The sequence below is a fragment of the Cavia porcellus genome, unplaced genomic scaffold, assembly GCF_034190915.1.
Source record: "Cavia porcellus strain 051 isolate PalLab524CR breed Dunkin Hartley unplaced genomic scaffold, mCavPor4.1 scaffold_14, whole genome shotgun sequence".
Taxonomy (NCBI): Eukaryota; Metazoa; Chordata; class Mammalia; order Rodentia; family Caviidae; genus Cavia; species Cavia porcellus.
Window position 1 is genome coordinate 40769058 of NW_026947497.1, and position 20835 is coordinate 40789892.

Below are 20835 nucleotides of genomic sequence, written 5' to 3' on the forward strand. Positions count from 1 at the left end.
ACCAAACCCTTCCAGGTTGGGCGCCCAGAAAACCAACTATTTCCTCAGGCTCTGATCCAATCACCTTCCAAAAGCTCCACCTTTGAGCACGTGGGGTTTGGGGGTCATTCTTTATCTAAACTATAACACAGCCTGATGATCAAAGCTTCGTTCCTCTCCTCTTTTCCCTGCTCCAAATCATCTCCCACAAGCTCAGCACTCTCACCACATTTATTATCCTTTCTTAATCAAAAGAGTGTGTCTGGTTCACAAGAAGGTTCTTTGCAGTAACTCACAGAGGAGTTGGAACCCAAGGCTTCCTTACTGGCTCCTCAACAAGCTGGTGCAGTGCGGTTTTAGGCACCCCTCCCATTTCCCTGAGAATCCACGGGTGTGCCAAGAATTTTCTTTGATACCTCTCTCCTTACAGCCTCCCAAAGCGCTTCTCCATCAGATTTAAGATAGGCCACATCACCAGTGAACCAAACAAAAGCAGAGTAGAACTCCCCCTGACCTTTATAGCATTTTGTACTTAATGACTTACACTACACTTCCTAAATCACTCTCATAAAAACTGAATTTGAAAATCCATTTGTCTCAACTGTCATTAATACGCTCATTCCATTTTGCTCGGTTGCACAATTGAACGTGACAGACACAGTCAGTTTCAACAGGTTAAAATGTTTTCTTTACTTCAGCTTATCAGTGTAAAGGTTTTTCTCTCCCATAGCAGCAACTAAATCTCCAACCACCTCTGATGGTCTGACCTTCGAAATTGATCCTCCCAGTGGTTTCTGTCTTTCAGAGAGGTCAGTAAGTCAGCGACCCAACAGTGGCTCCAAAGACAGCTGATCTTGGCACACTCAAACTGCCTTATCAACTTAGGAAGAATAATTTGTTCTTTTTGCTGAAGAATCAGGACTGGGTGTACTTTTATATCAGGAAGTACTCAGCCAGGGGTAAAGCAGGAGCAGCACACTTGTGGGGATAGATGACTTTGAAAAGACTAACATTTTATGCATTTTTATGTAATGCCAGGGACACATTGTAATAAGCATTATTCAATAAGGAAGCTCATGTAATAAGTTTGCTCTAGGAATTCTTTTTATCTATAAGCCTCAGGCATTTTCATTAAGTCATCCAATACCAATAGCATGCATGGAACAAATAAGCTGGGATTTGTGAGTCAAAGTATCAGTTTTATAAAGGACTTACCCCACTGCATTTGTAAAAGGTGGTCTTCATTCAAGAGCAGGTTGCCTTAGAAAAAAAAGAAAAAGAGAAATGAAAGCAAACATTGTTATCTTAAAAAGCAAAATAGGTATTTCATAAATGGGTAAGATGGGAGTGACCAAATGACTTTCCAAACCAGTTTTCAAATATTTCAACTATACTTTCTGGTCCCTAAAAGTGAGGACACAGATGGCACAATGAAAATGGGAAACACACACCCCCTAGGAAGTTTAGTTGTGCACAGTTCATAAATGAATGCACTTGTTTCTTCCTTTTACAAATGCTAACTGTGCAGCCGCTACTTACAACTAAGCACCTGGGCACAGCTCAGTGTGGACAATGCAGCAGTGAAGTGAGATCCACGCAGTCTCAGACTTACAGTCAACAGGAGGAAAACAACACATATAAACAATTCTAAGATTCAAAATGCTAATAAGTGCAAATCATGTTTGAGTTCATTATAGTCTCCTGTAATTTATTCATTCACTCAACATTTATTGAAGCCTCTGTCCCAGGCATTGTTCTTAGACATGAGGACACAAAAATGCTTAAGATCTTTAAGGATAAGGAGTTCACTTACAGGAGAAAACATGACATTAACAAGTCAGTTATCATAGAGCATGGAATGTGCTAGTAACAGTGACACAGGCCCAGACGGCGAGGCTCAGGACTCTGTGACCTGATGAAAGCAGGAAGAGCAATTATCTTTTCTGGTAGAAAATCCTATTTTGGGAAACACTTTCTTCAGCTGATGGTGGGAAGTTTTATTATAGACATACGTTTCTTATTTGTAAATCTCTCCATTTTCTCCTTCCATTTGATTTGTAATATATTTCATCATGTAAAGGACAGCCTGGTCCCTCCATGTCCTAATTTCGGTGTTGCAGGATGTCAGCAAAGGAAATAGCAAAAGACAGCACACTCAGGTCATGAGGAGACATCGGAAGAATGAACCAAAGAAACATTCAGCATCAAACTTGAAGTTTCCAGTGTTAGTGATGAAAGGGACAAAGAACCCATTAATCGTACCTAAACTTTCCTTTAAAATGAAAAGGCACAGGTTGCACACAGGAATGCATTTTGGGTAATTATTTTTTACACTTTGCAATGGGCATAATAGTGAGGAAAACACCACCATTTGCGCCCACCACCTCCACACCTTTTTGCTTTGGTTTGCTTTTTATTTTGTTGACATAGGAGCTCACTATATTCATAGGCTAACCTTGAACTTGTGCTCCTCCTGTCTCACTGCCTAAGTGCTGGGATTACCAATGAACACTGATACCCACCAAGACTATCTAGGGCTCTTTCCCCTTGTTCACATTTCCTGAATCATCAGCCAAGCAATAGCTTCTGGCAGCTGAGGACAAAGCAAAAGGAAAAGAAGGTCCCTGGTATCCTTTCTTATGTAGTGTTTCTTTCTTATGTAGTGTTTCTTTTCTCTCCTCCCCTCCCCTCCCTCCCCTCCCCTCCCCTCTCCTCTCCTCTCCTCTCCTCTCCTCTCTCCTCCCCTCTCTCCTCCCCTCTCCTCTCCTCCCCTCCCCTCCCCTCCCCTCCCCTCTCCTCTCCTCCCCTCTCCTCTCCTCCCCTCCCTCCCCTCCCCTCCCTTCTCCTCTCCTCTCCTCTCCTCCCCTCTCCTCTCCTCTCCTCTCCTCTCTCCTCCCTCCCCTCCCCTCCCTCCCCTCCCCTCCCCTCCCTCCCCTCCTCTCCTCTCCTCTCTCCTCCCCTCTCCTCTCCTCTCTCCTCCCCTCTCTCCTCTTCTCCCCTCTCCTCTCCTCTCCTCTCCTCCCCTCCCTCCCCTCTCCTCTCCTCTCCTCTCCTCCCCTCCTCTCCCTCCCCTCCCTCCCCTCCTCCCCTCCCCTCTCCTCTCCTCTCCTCTCTTCTCCTCTCCTCTCTCCTCCCCTCTCCTCTCCTCCCCTCTCCTCTCCTCTCCTCTCTCCTCCCCTCTCCTCTCCTCCCCTCTCCTCTCCTCCCCTCCCCTCTCCTCTCCTCTCCTCTCCTCTCTCCTCTCCTCTCTCCTCCCCTCTCCTCTCCTCTCCTCTCCCCTCCCCTCCCCTCCCCTCTCCTCTCCTCTCCTCTCCTCTCCTCTCGTTTCCTCTTCTCTCCTCTCTTCTGTCTCTGTCTCTCTCCTACTCTTGGTGCAACACATCCCTTATTAGTGTCCTAGGAACATAAATTTAGAGTTTATTTGTTTTTTTGTTTGTTTGTTTTTGTGGCACTGGGAAACAAACTCATGACCTTATGCTTACCGCGCAGGAGCTGTGCCACTGAGCTATATCCCTAAACATGGATTTTTTTTTTTTTTTGAGAAATCACAGATACTGAAATACTACTTTACATTCGAAATTGATTGACAGCTTTGCTAAGTATGAAAATCCAGGTTGTAATTCATTTTTCTTTACAATTTGGAAAGGATAGCTCTATTTTTCAGTTAGGGTCTTTGGATGTTACCTATTACTTCTGCCTAGCTGCTTTTAGGATCTTGTTATTCTCAAGTTCTGATATGCAGTGATGTTTTGTGTTGATGTAGATTGTCCTGTTTATTACAAAGCATTCAGAGGAATACAGACATTCAAAGCTTGCAACACTCAGAAGTTTCACATTTTATTTCCTTACGATTTTCCCATCCTCTTTTTGCTTCTGTTCTCTTTTGTAAAGAATATTTCTAAACTTCTCCCCTTGATTTGATCCACTCATTCTAAAATACATTTTCTTTCCTATTTGCTACATCTCCTTCTCTTCTTGTTCTAATTTTTGGAAACAGTGCTCACTTTTTCTATGACATTTTTCACTTCTAGTAAAACCATTTTTACTTCTTATGACTTTCTTATTTCCTGAAATTTTTGCACCTCTTGTTATTGCTTCATGAGTAAAATGCATTTCCTGAATCCCGAAGGATATTTGTCTTACTTTTTTCTTCTGCTTGGGTATTTCTTTACTTCCTCTGGGTTCCTTTTGCTTTTATCTATGACTCTCAATCGAGATACCTTCTTCTCAGGTGGAGTGGTCTTTGGTTGTCCCCCCAGATTTATGTAACTTACTGGTAGCTCTATTTGGTTAGCAAAACATTTTAATTAGTGGACCTCATTACAGGGTGGTCAGGATGCGGAAATATCAGAACATGTAAATATTTTCCTTTTCCTGGATCCAGACAGAAATCCTCTGCAGATACCACCTGTTGCATTGCAGCCACAGCTGCCCGTAGTCAGTGCTATGGCAAAGGATGGCGAGGTATAGTAATACATACTATTTAGATGTTCACTGACATTTTCTTTTATCAGCATGTTAACTCAGCTTTCATTCTACATTTCCTGGTGTTCTCAAATCCAAAGTTTCTTAGTTAGGCTCTTTTATTTTATTTTATTTTTTCTGGCAGACCACCTGTCTGCTCCAGGAAATGGAGAAGGAGTGGCTGGCAGGCTTGCCAGGGTTGGGCAGTACTGCAGCGAATGCACTCTCCTTATGTAAACCTCCCATCAATCCTCTTCCTGTTTACTTCCACTTCTAATTCCTCCTTCCAGGGTATTTGGTGCCATCTGCTTGTGCCTACCTTGTCTCCCCATTACATAAGTAGACACCTTCCTACTTTCTCCACTTCTCCATATGCCAAGACGTTGGCACTTTTAAAATCTCTTCTTGTCCACTGAATCAGGCATCTTTCATTCTTTTAAGTGTCACTTGATTTAAGATTTGGTAGACAGGACAGGTAAAGTACACAAATTTAACTCATTCTCAGATGTCTTTTTTCTTTCTCAAACATGTTGTTATGACGTCTCCTGGTAGGTTCATACTTACGACACGGGCACACATGAACCAATGGTCCTTAATTTGGGCTCAAGTTAAAATTTATCAGCATGGTGATGGTGCAAAAGCAGCATATATTTGATAGAAATCACACTTCCAAGTTTGAATTTTGATCTTTTACTAGGCTAGCAATATGCAGAACGATCCTCTCATAGTATTGGGCAGCAGCAGAAGATTGAACCTCCCACTTGACTGCATGGACATGAGGGGAAACAATCAACATCTTCCAGCAGGGTGTCCAAACTTGATTTATGTGGATTTCACTAAATGGAGAGAGATTGTCCTGTGTTCCCTATAGAATCCATAGTATAATTAATGTGTATAAAGAGCAAATTTCCTTTATATTTTTTATATTTTAACATATTAAATTATTAAGTAAAAGGACTCCAACTTTGATAAGAAACTTATATATCCACTTAATGACAAGAACAACTGTCTTCACACACAGGCATAGTGGGCTGAAACACTGCACCAGTAATCTGCTGCACAAGCCCACGTAATGCCTGAAATCCATGGGTTTGGGGTTGACTGACCATGTGTGGTGGGCACAGGAAGCGAAGGGAGCACTGCACTGCACCCCTTTTTCACAGTGCTCTATTGTCTCCTAAAGATTCTGCACTTGAGCACCATGCAACTGAGTCTTGAAAAATACTGATAAAAATCATAGAACAGTGTTAAAAGTTTATGGGTTTTTAGGGCCACATTACCAGCTAGGCAGGTCACTTTGGTCTTCAGACAGCAGGTTGGATACTGCCACACAGTGTACTGTGTCACTGAGCTATTGTGTTTGGAAAATTAGGGGTTTCAGCCCATTTTCAGTTTATAGCATTTTGACTTACTTTTTTACTTAATGGGACTAACTCCTTCATTACCCAAAGGAGCGTGTGTATAATAAAGCAAAGTCATTCCAACATTTTTGTGCTTTCAAAAGATTAGTCATAGAATGAAAAAAGCAAAACATCCCAATTTTGCCTTTTCAGCCTGAATGTATATCATCTAATAAAAACACAGGTTGCCCGACAAAACCAAATGGTGTTAAATTTTTATTATGCAACAGAATTACCTACAAGCTAAGTAGAAAAGGACATCTCCCCATCACAGATGATTTTTTGGCTTATAAAATTATTATGAAGTAGTGATGATGTATCTACATGCCATCGTCTATATTTTTCTTTAATTAACTTTGTCAAATTCTGCTTCCAGAGAGCCTTGTTTGCCCTTCGAGGACAAATTCAACTTGTCAGGAAGCCAGCTTTAGGCAATTCTTTCGCAGTGGCCTGATATATTGGTTCAGAAGGGATATGAAACAGGGACATCTAAAGGAATTTTTAGGTATTGAAACACAAATACTTTCTTATCCACCCTTTGTGATCGATTTTCTTAGAAATGATATGCTTAGCTTATTATGAAACAAAGAAACACTATTTTGTAAAACTAAATCCAAAGTCAAAACAATGTACCTACTGGGACATGAGTCACAAACAGACTAGAATCACCACCCAGTTTCCAGTGGAGAGTTACATTAACAAAAAAAAATCAAAATCTACCTGTTAGCCCTAAAACCATTAGAAGAAAAATTGATTTACAGCACACTATATCTGGTCATATCATCTTTTGAGCTTTATATGGTATTGGCCCATAGTGCCAGGTAATTATAGGTGCCTAATAAATAAAAGCACATAATATTGAATGAGCAATTAATTGATTGAATTAAATTTTAAATAAATATAATTTAGATATTTTTCTGATTGATTCTTCTTTAATAAATTCCCAATTCTCAACTTTTGACTTGATTGGGGTTAAAGAAGGTGTGACAGAATCACATTTGTAAATTTTAAGGATTAATGCACACAGTAATGGCATTAATAGACACTTTGTCTTCCCAAATGAATACAACGCAATAATAAAATAAAAATCTCCTTTTCAAGGGAATTTAGATGTCTTCTTGTTTAACAGTCTCTGAGTTGTTAAAAGCCTTTCTTCAAGTCATCTAATTGCCATAAAATAATTCTATTTGAATCCATTTGCCTGGAAATCCAGAGCCTTGCTCCAAACCCACAGGAAGTTCAATTTCTTAGAACTGAAGTTAAAAAACAAATATAAGAAATTATTGCAACACATCACCAGTTTCGTTTTATGACATATGTACTTCATCTATTTTTGTGAATATTTTTCTCACTTCTTTTAAATCTATAAATTGATTCTTTCTCAATATTAACAATGTGAAATAAGAAATAAAGAAAATAAGAGGCAAGGAAGAAATGCTCAAGGTGTGTGCTCTGCCCCCAATTCTGGCTGGTCATGTGTTAGTTCAGACATTCAACCTATATGATAAAAGGACAACATGTCAGAGATCAGAGATGCCTGAAGGCCTGTTAGGATTTCTCTTAACATTTGAATGTGTATTTCACTCACATTGCAGCTTTGGTATAAACTCATTATCCAAGAGATTGTCTGATAAAAAGGTATAAGAGAAATTCCTACAATGACCAACAACATCTTGTTCAGAATTAGTCTGGTCTGAACCAGCCACACTCTTACTATGTCCTTAAGTGACATTTCCTCTGTGCCCCAAAAGAAGAGAGAGGGCTGGTGTCTCTCTTTGCATGGAAGGTCCTGCTGGACTAGACCCACACTCACAACCTCATTTTCCTACTGTGAAAATAGAACATGAATTCCTCCTCCTCCTGAACTACTGACCAGAAAGCTTGGCTGCCAATTAGGAATAGTTACATCCTATCCTCCAAATTCTATATTATTCTCTGTGTTTCTAAATTATCCTACACTCACATCAAATATAATTACATATTATTTAAAGAGCACTTTATTTCAGATCAATTTATACCAAACTCTTTTCATGGATTGAGTAGATTTAGTATTTGCCAAATCACGATTTATTTGGAACATTTCATTTAGAAAAATTATATAGAAGAACATGGTGTATGATGAATAATATTAATTATAAAATTTTATCAGTTAATTAGAACAAAATTTCTACAACATAAGGCTAACAAAATACCTAGTTCTACATTATCTTGAAAGTAGTAAAACTGTACTTCTCTTAAGTTTATGAAACTCTAAGTGTTTATATTTTAAACAGATTCTGTTATCAATCATTGTTTTTCTTAAATGAATGAGATCTTTACAGAGTCGTTTCATGTACTTTTTCAAATGTGATTGCCTATTCCACATTAGGAGCTCTTGAAGGATGTGTTGAGGAATGTTTAACTCACCATATGTATTGGTTAATCAAATTGTAGCTCAATATATGTCATGGATAGCAATTAAAGTGAATATAAAAGATTAAAGTGACAAAGTCATCCAAGTATATATCTATCAGTCCTCAATCCTATTAATATTTATTGTCTTAATGTCTCTCTCATTGATTTTTTAGCATTCTCACTTTCATTTCCCTGATCAAGATTCTCATTATTTTTATAGAACTTCAACCCAAACTACCCACACATGGATCAGGCATAAATCTGTTTTGTATGATCTTCTTCCACTATATAAATGCCTTTTATGGTCACCTTCGGTGGCCTCTCATAGCCCATGGGATCAATTCAGATCTTTGAGTCTGCCATCTCCAGTCGTCAATTATTTGTTCTCCCAATTCACTTTCTTAACTTTATCCTCATTCTCACAGCTGAAGGTTTTCTCTGACTCCTTCTTTTCCAGCTGAGTCTGTACATTCCACTGTTCCCCAGATTTGTAGAAGTGACTGAGTTGGCCCATGAATTATAAGACTTTTTGAATCCAAGAAATGTCAGCCCTTCTCCCTTCCTGGGTCTCTATAAGCGCCCCAGAAACATTAGTTCAAACAGGATAAGCATGTGATTGCCTCATCTAAACTTTGCCCTCTTGTCTACATCTCTGACATCCCTGTGATTCAGATGGCACGTTTGTCACCTCTCTAGGTTAAATTCCACAATCGCTCATCTCCATCAGGGAGAAACCTTCTAAACATATCCCCATGTCGCTGGTAAAACAGGTGCCCTACTTTCCAGGCAGGCTGCCCTCACTTGGAGCCAACTTGTAAAACTGTGGCAACACATCTCACTAGCGCCTCCTGGAGGTCCCTCTGTCTCCTACATCTATGTCGCTCATGGGGTGGGGGACCACTCCACGCATTCTGCTCTTTTAGTGTAGCTACCAAAAAAGAAAAAATTAGAACTGTTGAACTCATTAGTGAAACATTTTGTTCAGTTATACTTAAGGCACACAGGTGTTCCCAGGGTCAGTCTCAGGATAAGATCAAGTACAAATTTTTGCCCTGAACACCGACAGCAAATTCTCTTCTTTCTCTCCTTCCTTCCTTCTTTCCTTCCTCCCAACCTCTCTCTTCTTCCCTTCCTTCAATATCTTCTTTTCTTTTACATTCTTCTTTTCTTCCTTTCATCTTCATTTTCTTTTATTGTGCTTTGATAACAATATAAAATGTACCGTGTTAATAATTCTTCAAATGTTAGTTCAGTGGTTTTAACACATTGTTGTGCAACAGATAATAGAACACTTATATCTTGCAAAATGAAAACATATATCCCCTAAACACTCATTTTTTCTCCTACTTCTGCAGCCCTCAGTAGAAAGATACACTTTTCAGGACCTAGAATACAGCTCAGAGACACAGCGCCTGCCTGGCAAGCATGAGGTCATGAGTTCAATTCCCCGTACAAAAAAAAAAAAAATACACTTTTCTACCTTCCATTTCTATGATTTTTGACTATCTTACACACATCATGTGAGCAGATTCATAGAATATTTGGCTTTTGTTTAATGTAATGTCATGACAATTCATGTATATTGTACATGAGTAAGAATTTTCTTCTTTCCTAAGAGTGCATAATACTGTGCTGTCCTGAAAGGGAAATTACTCTTTTCAAAACTTTGTTACTTTTGAAACTGCCTAGCTCTGTAACTGTTTCATGGCTCTGTAATTAATTTTTCAACCTCCTAACCACGAAAGCATAACCGAACATGCAGGATGTCTAAATGTAACAAGCTCCATGACCATTAATGTAGCCTTGTAACCGAAGAGCTCACCCTGCTTGCTAATCAAAAGAACTGCTGGGCTGTTCGGTCTCCCCTTTGTACCTCCTGTTAATGCATAATGTAAAAGCTCTAGATCATCAGAGATCAGGCCTGGTATTTCAGTAATGATCCCAATCTGTGCCCATTGCTGTAAAATCAATGTACCTCCAAATGCGGGTGTTGTTTCGATGTTCCTGTTTGCTATAACATCACATATATACCATATTTTAAAAATCTGTTAATCTGGTAATAGATATTTGTGTAACTTCTTCCTCTTGGGTATGATGAATGATGACCTGATTAACACGGCTGTACAGATACCTCTTTGAGATGTTGGTTTAAATTCTTTTGCATACATACTCTGAATGGGATTGTTGTACCATATTCTAGTTAGAATTTGAAGAAACCTCGTAATGCACCGTTTTCCATAATGGCTTCATCATTTTTTAGTACCATCAGCAGTAAATAGGATTCCAATATTTCTGCATCCTCAGCAACATTTATTATTTTCTGTTCTTTGGGTAGTGACGATCCTAATGGGTGTTAGGTGATGCCTTATTAGAGGCTTAATTTGCATTTCTCTTATGATTAGCGTATCTTCTTATGCTTATTGGATATATATATAGATAGGTATCTATATATATATATCTTCTTTGGAGAATTGTCATTTGAATTCTTTTAAATCTTACTATTTATTTGGTTGATGTTGAGCTATGGAAGTTATTTATTTTATGTGTTGTGGATATTAGCCCATTATCAGCTCTACAATTTACAAACATTTGTCCCTTTTTGGAGATTGTTTTTCACTCTCTTGGTGGTTTCCTTCACTACTAGTTTCTTTTAAAATTTTTCCTCTTATGAGGTGTGTAACTATCCCTACCATCTAGCTGGCTTACTTTTGGAGTCCCCCATTGTCACAACTTGTATTAATGTCCCCCGAGCCTCTTGCACTCATTATGCTCAGAAGCAGCCCACTATGGACTGAATCCTGTATAAACAGTGAGCTAACATATCCCTTTCCTTCTTTAACATGTGTCTGTCAGCTACTTTGTCCCAGCAAGAAGAAAGCAACTAAGACAGCAGACCAGACAACACATATCATTAAATAGATTTTTAGGGCCTGGGCGGTTGGGAGAAGCAGAGTGTTGGCGAGTGACACGGCGGAGGTGTAGTTTGACGCGGTGTGTTACGTGGGGGAGAGAATAAAACTCCAGCGAGATCCTGGCCACTAAGGAAAGCAGTGATGGAGGCGCTTGTACCACCACCTGCAGGAACTTTCTCCCTGACTTGGGGGACCAGACCGGCTCCACACCGAAGGGTAAGAGTAACAGCTGCAGCTGGGAGCTCTGCCCACCAGACCCAGGGACCAGACGGGCTCCCCACCAGACCAGAGACCAGGCCGGAAGGGTGAGAGTAACAGCTGCGGCTGGGAACTCCACCCAGCCTGCGGGAACTCTTGCCCTGACCTGGGGACCCAGGCCGGTGCCCTATCCGGGGACGAGGCCAGTTCAGAGACTGTAGCAGCTGCGGCTGGGAGCTCCGCCCAGCCTGCGGGAACTTTCTCCCTGATTTGGGGGACCAGACCGGCTCCCCACCGGACCAGAGATGAGGCTGGAAGGATAAGAGTAACAGTGGTGGCTGGGAGCTTCGCCCAGCCTGCAGGAACTTTCGCCCTGACCTGGGGACCCAGGCCAGTTCTCCACCAGACCCGGGGACCAGGCCAGATCAGAGACTGTGGCAGTGGCGGCTGGGAGCTCTGCCCAGTCTAAGGAGACACTCTTCCTGGCCTGAGGAGCAGGCCATAGTTCCCTGCTGGGTCCAGTGAGTGGGGCCATTGCAGGGTACCCCATCCCAGGCTGGTGGATCTCTCTCCCACACCTGGAACAACATTTGAAGCTTCCAAATACAGGAAAATGACAAAACAAAAGTCTAAAATGCAATCTCAAACATCCAACCCATCCCAAGAAAGTCCAGGAGCCATGTGCATAGAAGAAAATACATGCCACATGACTGAAATACCTGAAATAATGGTAACCGAAATAAAGAAGCAAGTATGGGAAGCTTTGAAGAAATTCAAACTAGAAATATTCTCGCAGATGAAAGAAGAATTGATAAAAGAAATGAAGCAGATGCTAAACATAGCTAAAGAAGAGGCAGTTAAAAAATTAGAGGAACTAAACAGAAGGATAGAATCCCTGGATGAACAGTATAGGAAGCAAACAGAATACATAAAACAGATGCAAAGAGATATACAGGAAATAAAAAACTCCATTGAAAGTTATAAAAACCGCCTCAATGAATGTGAAGAATCTCAGACCTCGAAGACAAGATTGCAACAAGTGAACAGGAAAGAAAAGATCTTTTAAAAATAACAAGAAATCAGGAAATAATAATTCAACACCTACAGGGCGACGCAAAGAGAGACAACATAAGATTGATAGGGATAAATGAAAAAGAAGGGGACAACATAAAGGATGTCAAGAGGATATTTAGAGAAGTAATAGCTGAAATTTTCCCAAACATGAGATTGGAAACTGATATCAAGATCAATGAAGCATATAGATCTCCAAATAGTCACAACCAAAATAAATCTACACCCAGACATATAATAATGACCATCCCAGAAATTAAACAAAAGAACAGGATACTAAAGGCTGTCAGAGAGAAAAGACAGATCACCTATAAAGGAAAACCTATCAGAATTACAGCAGACTTCTCAGCACAAACAATAAAGTCAAGAAGAGCATGGAGTGATGTATTTCAGACCCTAAAGGAAAATGATTTTCAACCTAGACCGATGTACCCTGCAAAACTGTCCTTCAAATTTGATGGAGACATACGATACTTCCATGACAAAGATCAGCTGAAAAACTTCATGATCACCAAGCCAACCCTGCAAAGAATACTGAAAGACAGCCTAGATACATTTAGGGAAAAAACCACTAAACAAAGCAGACAGTTGAATAGAGCAAAAGGATAAACATGCAATGCCAGAAAGATAATATGTCAACAATAAACCAATTTATAACAGTTCTTACTATCAATGTAAATGGTCTCAATATACCAATTAAAAGAAACAGACTGGCAGAATGGATCAAGAAACAAAATCCAACCATATGCTGTTTACAAGAAACCAACTTAACTCAAAAGGATACTCACAGACTCAAAGCCAAAGGATGGAAAACAACATTCCAAGCAACAGGAACCCAAAAAAAAGCTGGGGTAGCTATTCTGTTTGCAGACAAAGTCAACTTCAAGCCAATAATGATTAGAAAGGATAAAGAAGGTCACTACATACTGGTTAGGGGAAAACTCCAAGAGGAAGATGTAACTATCTTAAATATGTATGCACCAAACTCCAAAGCACCTAGTTATATAAAACAAGTACTAACAGAGATGAAAAACCAAATCAGTAGTAATACAATTCTGACAGGAGATCTTAACACACCATTGACACCAATGGACAGATCAACCAAAAAGAAAATAAACAAAGAAATAAAAGAACTGAATTGCACCTGTGAACAAATGGACTTAATAGATATATACAGAGTATTCCACCCAACAACAACAGAATACACATTCTTCTCAGCAGTACATGGGTCATTCTCTAAAACAGACCATATATTAATTCACAGAAAATATTTAAATAAATGCAAAAAGGTTGAAATTATGCCTTGCATGCTATCGGACCATAGCGACATGAAATTAGTAATCAACGATAAAAGATATTGCAAAAATCCCACAAACACATGGAAACTGAATAACACACTCCTGAATAATCAGTGGGTCACAGAGGAAATTAAAAAAGAAATTAAGCAATACCTACAAACAAACGAAAATACAGATACAACTTACCGGAATCTATGGGATGCAATGAAAGCCGTCCTCAAAGGAAAATTTATTGCACTGAGATGCCACATCAGGAAGACAGAACGAATACAAATAAATAACATGATGCTACACATCAAAGAGCTAGAAAAAGAAGAGCAAGTCAAGCCCAAAGCCAAAAGAAGAGAGGAAATTATAAAAATCAGAGCAGAAATTAATGCAATAGAGACTAAGAAAACAATCCAAAGAATCAACGAATCAAAAAGTTGGTTCTTTGAAAGAATAAATAAAATTGATAAGCCTCTAGCCAACCTTATTAAAAGAAGGGAAGAAAGAGCTCAAATCCATGCAATAAGAAATGAAAATGGTGGAGTCACTACAGACTCAATAGAAATACATAAGATCATCAACACCTATTTTGAAAACCTCTACTCTCAAAGGTTTGATAACAGAGAAGAAATAGACAGATTCTTAGAAACATATGAAGTACCAAAGCTAGATCAAGAGGATGTAAAACTGCTGAATAACCCAATCTCTATCAATGAAATTGAACATGTAATTAATTCCTTACCTAAAAAGAAGAGCCCAGGCCCAGACGGATTTACTGCAGAATTCTACAAGAAATACAAACAAGACCTAATACCGACACTCCTCAAACTCTTCAATGAAATTGAAAGGGAAGCAGTTCTTCCCAAGTCATTCTTGGAAGCAAATATTACTCTAGTACCAAAACCCGGGAAAGACCCAACCGAAAAAGAGAATTACAGACCAATCTCCCTAATGAACACAGATGCAAAAATCCTCAATAAAATATTGGCAAATAGGATGCAGCAAATCATCAATAAGATTATACATCATGACCACGTGGGATTCATCCCAGGCATGCAGGGATGGTTCAACATACGTAAATCAATAAATGTAATCCACCATATCAATAAAGCCAAGAGTAAGAATCACATGATCACTTCCACAGATGCAGAAAAAGCCTTCGGTAAGGTCCCACATTCATTCATGATAAGAACTCTACAGAAAATTGGAATAGATGGTCTTTACCTCAATATAATAAAGGTTGTCTATGACAAACCAACAGCCAGTATCACCAGCTAACAGAAAAAATGATCAATGGTTTCAATATTATCTCTTTGCCTATAACAATTTTTGTTTATACTACCACATACGATAAAATCCAGCAAGTTACAACATGATAAAATCAATGGAGACAGAAGAACCATAGTTTGGTGCGGCTTTAAGACAAGATGTTATTAAATCGGCACTAGTTGTTATTATGTCTTATTTTCTTCAAAGTAGCTGTTCATTGCATCACTGGCCATAATATCAAACAGCCCAGAATAAAGCCATTCCAATTAATGAGTGAAAATTTTAAAAGGCTTCAAGGCCATATAATGGGGAATCATGGTTATCACGTACTTTTATATATTTGATTCATTTCCTACACTAGGGAAACTATTCGGAGTTCACAGATGCGAGTTTTATTTAGTTCACTTATGAGTATGGTTTCAAGCTGCACCCATTTATTGATAAATACCTCAATGTGATCCTTATTTATAGCTGAGTAGTACTCCATTGTATAGAAGTACCACAGCTTTTTTATCCATTCCTCGGTTGATGGACATTTGGGCTGTTTCCATGATCTGGCAATTACAAATTGTGCTGCTATAAACATAGGTACGCATATATTACTTTGGTATGATGCTTTCAGTTCTTCTGGCAAGATGCCTAGTAGTGGAATAGCTGGAACAAATGGGACTTCCAATCCCAGCTTTTTGAGAAATCTCCAGACTAACCTCCACAAAGGTTGTACCAGTCTATACTCCCACCAACAGTGTAGGAGAGTTCCTTTTTCCCCACAGCCTCTCCAGCACTTGTTGTTGTTGGTTTTCTTGATCCTGGCCATCCTTTCAGGAGTAAGATGGAATCTCAGTGTGTTTTTAATTTGCATTTCCCTAATAACCAATGATGATGAACATGTTTTCATGTATTTATTTGCCATTTGTATTTATTCCTCTGAGAAGTGTGTATTCATCTCAGATGCCCATTTTTGGATTGGGTCTTTGAGTTTTGGGGGACTGATTTTTAAAAATTCTTTATATATTTTAGACAAAAGTCCTTTGTCTGAGGGGGAGTTCACTAAGATCTTTTCCCAATTTGTGTGTTTTCTTTTAGCTATGCTGGAGATTTTTTTGACTTACAGAAACTTTTTAATAAGAGGTAGTCCCAGTTATTGATTCTGGGAAGTATTTCCCGTGCAGTTTGAGTCCTGTTCATGAATTCTCTACCTACCCCTATGTCTTCAAGGTTTCTACATAATTTGTCTTCCAATAGATTTAGTGTTTCTGTTTTAATATTCAGATTTTTAATCCATCTAGATTTTAATTTAGTACATGGTGGTAGGCTTGGGTCGAGTTTTAGTTTTCGGCAAATGGAGAGCCAGTTTTTCCAACACCATTTATTAAAAAGACTGTCGTTCTTCCAGTGAACCTGTTTGGCTCCTTTATCAAAAATAAGGTGGTTGAGTGTGTTTGTAGTTGTGGTTGTATCTTCTAATCTATTCCATTGACCCTCTGCTCTGTTTTGATTCCAGTACCATGTTGATTTTACTACTGTTGCTTTGTAGTATAACTTCAAGTCAGGGATTGTGATGCCTCCTGCCTTGCCTTTGTTGCTTAGAATTGCCTTTGATATTCTAGGTCTCTTCTGGTTCCAGATGAACCGTAGGAGTGATTTCTCTAGATCTATAAGGTATGTTGATGGTATTTTTATTGGGATTGCATTGAATCTGTATAACAGTTTTGAGAGAATGGCCATTTTCACAATGTTTATTCTTCCTATCCATGAACATGTGATGTCTTTCCATTTTCTGAGATCATCTTCAGTTTCTTTTTTCAGTGTATCATAATTTTCCCTGTATGGGTCTTTCACTTCTTTCGTAAGAGTAATTCCTAAATATTTCATTTTTTTGCTTGCTAGTGTGAAGAGTGTGGCGTCTCTTATTTCTCTCTCTGTGATTTTGTTGTTAGTGTATAAGAATGCTATTGATTTCTGAGTATTGATTTTGTACCCAGCTACATTACTGAATTTATTTATTATATCTAAGAGTCTTTCAATGGAGTTTAGGGGGTCTTCTATGTAGAGTATCATGTCATCTGCAAATAATGACAATTTAACTTCTTCTTTTCCTATCTTTACCCCTTTTATTTTTCTCTCTTGTCTAATTGCTCTGGCTAGTACTTCCAATACTATATGAAATAGGACTAAATACTCTACAATGCTTTCATCCACTTGAATGGTGTTATACAGTCTTGATATGTTTGATGCTATAGCATATGAAGTTATATTCAAATATTTCAAAGAAAAAGACACTATGGTAACTACTATTAAGTCAGGTTATTTGGTGGTGAAGCACTAGGTTGCTGAAAGTGTCATGCTTTAAACTGTATTGTTATGTTGTTATGCCACCTTTTATCTCATCCTCTCCCTTATTCATTAAAAAATTATTTAATTTTTTTAAAAAATATCAACCAATAAAAAATGCTGCTGGATCTATAGGGAAAAAGAAACCCTTTACAACTGTTGGTTAGAGAGTAGACTAGTACAAACACTGTGGAAATCAGTGTGGAGAATCCTTTAAAAATTAGGATTAGAGGTCCCATTCAACCCAGGTATTCCCCTTCTGTGTATCGTCCCAGAAGAATTGAAAAACATCATACCACAGTGACATATATGCAACCATAAGGTTCAAAATATACAATAGTCACTGTGAAATGGGAGGAAACTGTTCAATAAAAAGAAGAAACTAAGATAGGGGAAAAGAGAAAGGATAGAAGGGAAAAGAAAAAAAATGCAAGTTTCTTATACCATTAGTGTCACTTAGTTCACTGACTAGGAAAGGTTGTGCTAATACTGATTGAAGAAATTTTTATGCCCATATTTTGTACTTGAGTGACTAAAGATAATGATGTGTAATTTATCAATAATTGTTATTTTTTCATTATTTTGTTGTGAAAATTTGTTTTACCTTTTCTTCTTAATATTAACAGATAAAGTAATTTAAATAAAAAAACAATAAGACAATGAAAAAATACTGAATTCGGGCTTTCAGTTAGGGAAGCTAAAAAAAAGGTTGAAAATAATCAACCTGAGAGAGACTGATCAATGAAGTCTAAGGAAAACTAAAAATGTTACAGACATCATGAAAGTAAGGGACAGTTGAAGAACTTGTCAATGCTGATTTGCTTCCCTAAGGGACAATATGGAAATAGTACCATTCATCCCAGATCAATATTGCAATTTTCTAAATGTTTTTGTACCTCCAAGACTCAGTTTGAAACCTGAACTGCCAAAGTGATGGTTACAGAAGGTGGAGGCCTTTGGAAAATGAATCAGCAGAGACTGAATCACCTGGTACCTTAATCTTGGATATCTCAGGCTCCAAACGTGTAAAGAATAAATTATCATTGTTTATAAACCACTCTGTTTATAGTATATTGATATATATACCTGAATGGACTACAATAAACACTTTGTGGAAGACTTTATGGGACTGATATTTAGTAGGAAGTAGAAATGGAGATATACTTAACTTTTATTGTGATTGGCTCTCTATACTTCCAAGTCACCATCTGACTTTAACACACCATGTGCCTGATATAAATGTTGCTGTCCTCTATCTACCACCATGATCTGGCAAAATGAGCAACTTCTACCTTCAAGTCACAGAAGACTAAGATAATATTCAGAGATATTTGACGACTTTGTAGATTTTAAGTGCCAGAGCCAGGATTTAAACTCAGATATCCAAGTATTTTCTACAGTACAATATCTCTTGGTTCAGCACTACCCCTATATCACCATCATATGCATAAATGCAGATTTTAGGTAAAAAAATGTAAATTTTGCAGAAAGGATTAAAAATATTTGAACTCACATATCACAAATGTAATTTTGCTGTATTTTGTTAATAATAAAAATGATCATGGTGGACAGATATCAAAATTGAAAAAAAAAAAAGATTTTTAAACACATTTCTAATGAGAACACAACCACCTATATGGGCAAAAATATTCCGAAGACACTCTTCAATCCAATTTTATAATAAGTTAGAAGATATATCACAACTTTACATTTACTTTGTTTGATTCTATCTTTAGCTTCAAAATCACTCAAATAATAAAACTGACCCAACAATAGTAAGCTATGGTCATAGGATGATTCTAGGGTGAAGGAGGATCTAAGACCTTCAACAAGGGCCATTTGCAAAACTTTTCCTTTGCATTCAGTTACTAATACAATTCCTTCTTAGCCAAGTGGCTCCTTCTATATAATAGTGACTATTTCACCATTGTCTAACTCAGAACTTCTCAAACAGTGGAGAGACAGCCCTCTCCCATGTCCCGCCTGTCATGGACCAATAGTCTTATAAAAATCCAAAAACCACTTGGCAATGTTAAATCTTTATAAATCTGATAGCTTGTCCTCCTCTTTTTCTCTCTGCTCATTACAGACTGATAATTAACAGGGCACAGACCGGAACTGCTGTGTACAGCACAGAAACTGCTCTCTCTGTTTCTGATTGCTCATGTCCTTGCTTTGCAGGTGACCCAGCAGTGACAACTTTTAAATTTTAACTTTTCCCCACTGGTTAACTGTCCTCCTCTTTTAGAGTTAACCGAGTTATAGAACAAGGATAGTGTTTCATGTATCTTTCTTGCTACTTACTCCCTGGCTGCCTTGATACATTTGACCAACCTTGTCCCCTGACATCTGAGTGCGTAATCAGTATCACAGCGTGACACGGAGATGGCTAAGGGTGATGGCAGAGACCACGCACATGGCATAGACACTCTGACCAGGACATCACTTTCAGAGTGTTTACCATCAATGCCTTTTCTTATGAGGACACAAAAGAGCCATAAACAAATTCTGCATTACCACTGAGTCTTCGTTAAGAAATAAGTGAGATTTTCTGTCACTAGAAAGAGCTAACTGTGGCCGAGACGCTGAGCTGCTGCGGGCTAGAACTGTCAGGACGATGCTTCACATGCAAGTGCTAGCACTTACCTTAATTGGATGTGCCAGTAATGCCTGTTCCCTAATATGACCTGAATTCAGGAATAAGTAAACACAGTCCTCCCAGAGGGCACAATAATTTTTTAATTTACTTTCTCCATGGCAGGCCATGGTTCCAGAGAGACTGTATTACAATTTGGTTTCTCACAAGAGAAAAATAAGGAAAAATAAGTAAAATGAACTTTATGGCTTTCCTCTGGTTATTTTTTTCTCTTTCTCTTTCTGGTCCATATAGTCACCAGAAGAAATGTGAAAATATAGGAAGAGAGCTCAGATTAAAAGCAGTAAATTATTCTGAGGACAAAACACAAACAACCACTAGACACACACCTACACCCAACTACTGGCTTCACTTTAGATATGGTGCAGAAAACTTCGAAAGATTCTAGTGATGTACAAGAAATCTCTTCACTGCAATCAACTGAAAAAGTTCTGAAGGACAATGAAAACTGCCTCAGAAAAACAAGGAGAATGGTGAGAGAGATTTTTGGGGGCAGCTAATGACCATATGTCATGTACTGTAGTAATATTTTTTGTCTTTTTTGAGACGGGGTCTCATTATGCAGTTCAGGCTGGCCTTGAGCCCATTTTGTAGCCCAGGCTGGTCTTGAACTTGTAATAATCCTCCTGCCTCAACCTCCCGAGTGCTGGGATTTCAGGTATGTACCACCACACCTGGCTTGTAACAACATTTTTTAAATTTAAACAATCACTATATGTTTCTGTCACATCTTGTCTTAGTTTTTACTCATCACTGAGACAAAATACCTGATGCACCAAGTTGGTTTATTTCTTATAGTTTTTGGAGGTTTTAGTTTATATTTAGTTGGCTTCAAGGCAGAGTGGCATGGCAGGGCTGCAGTTCATGGTCGC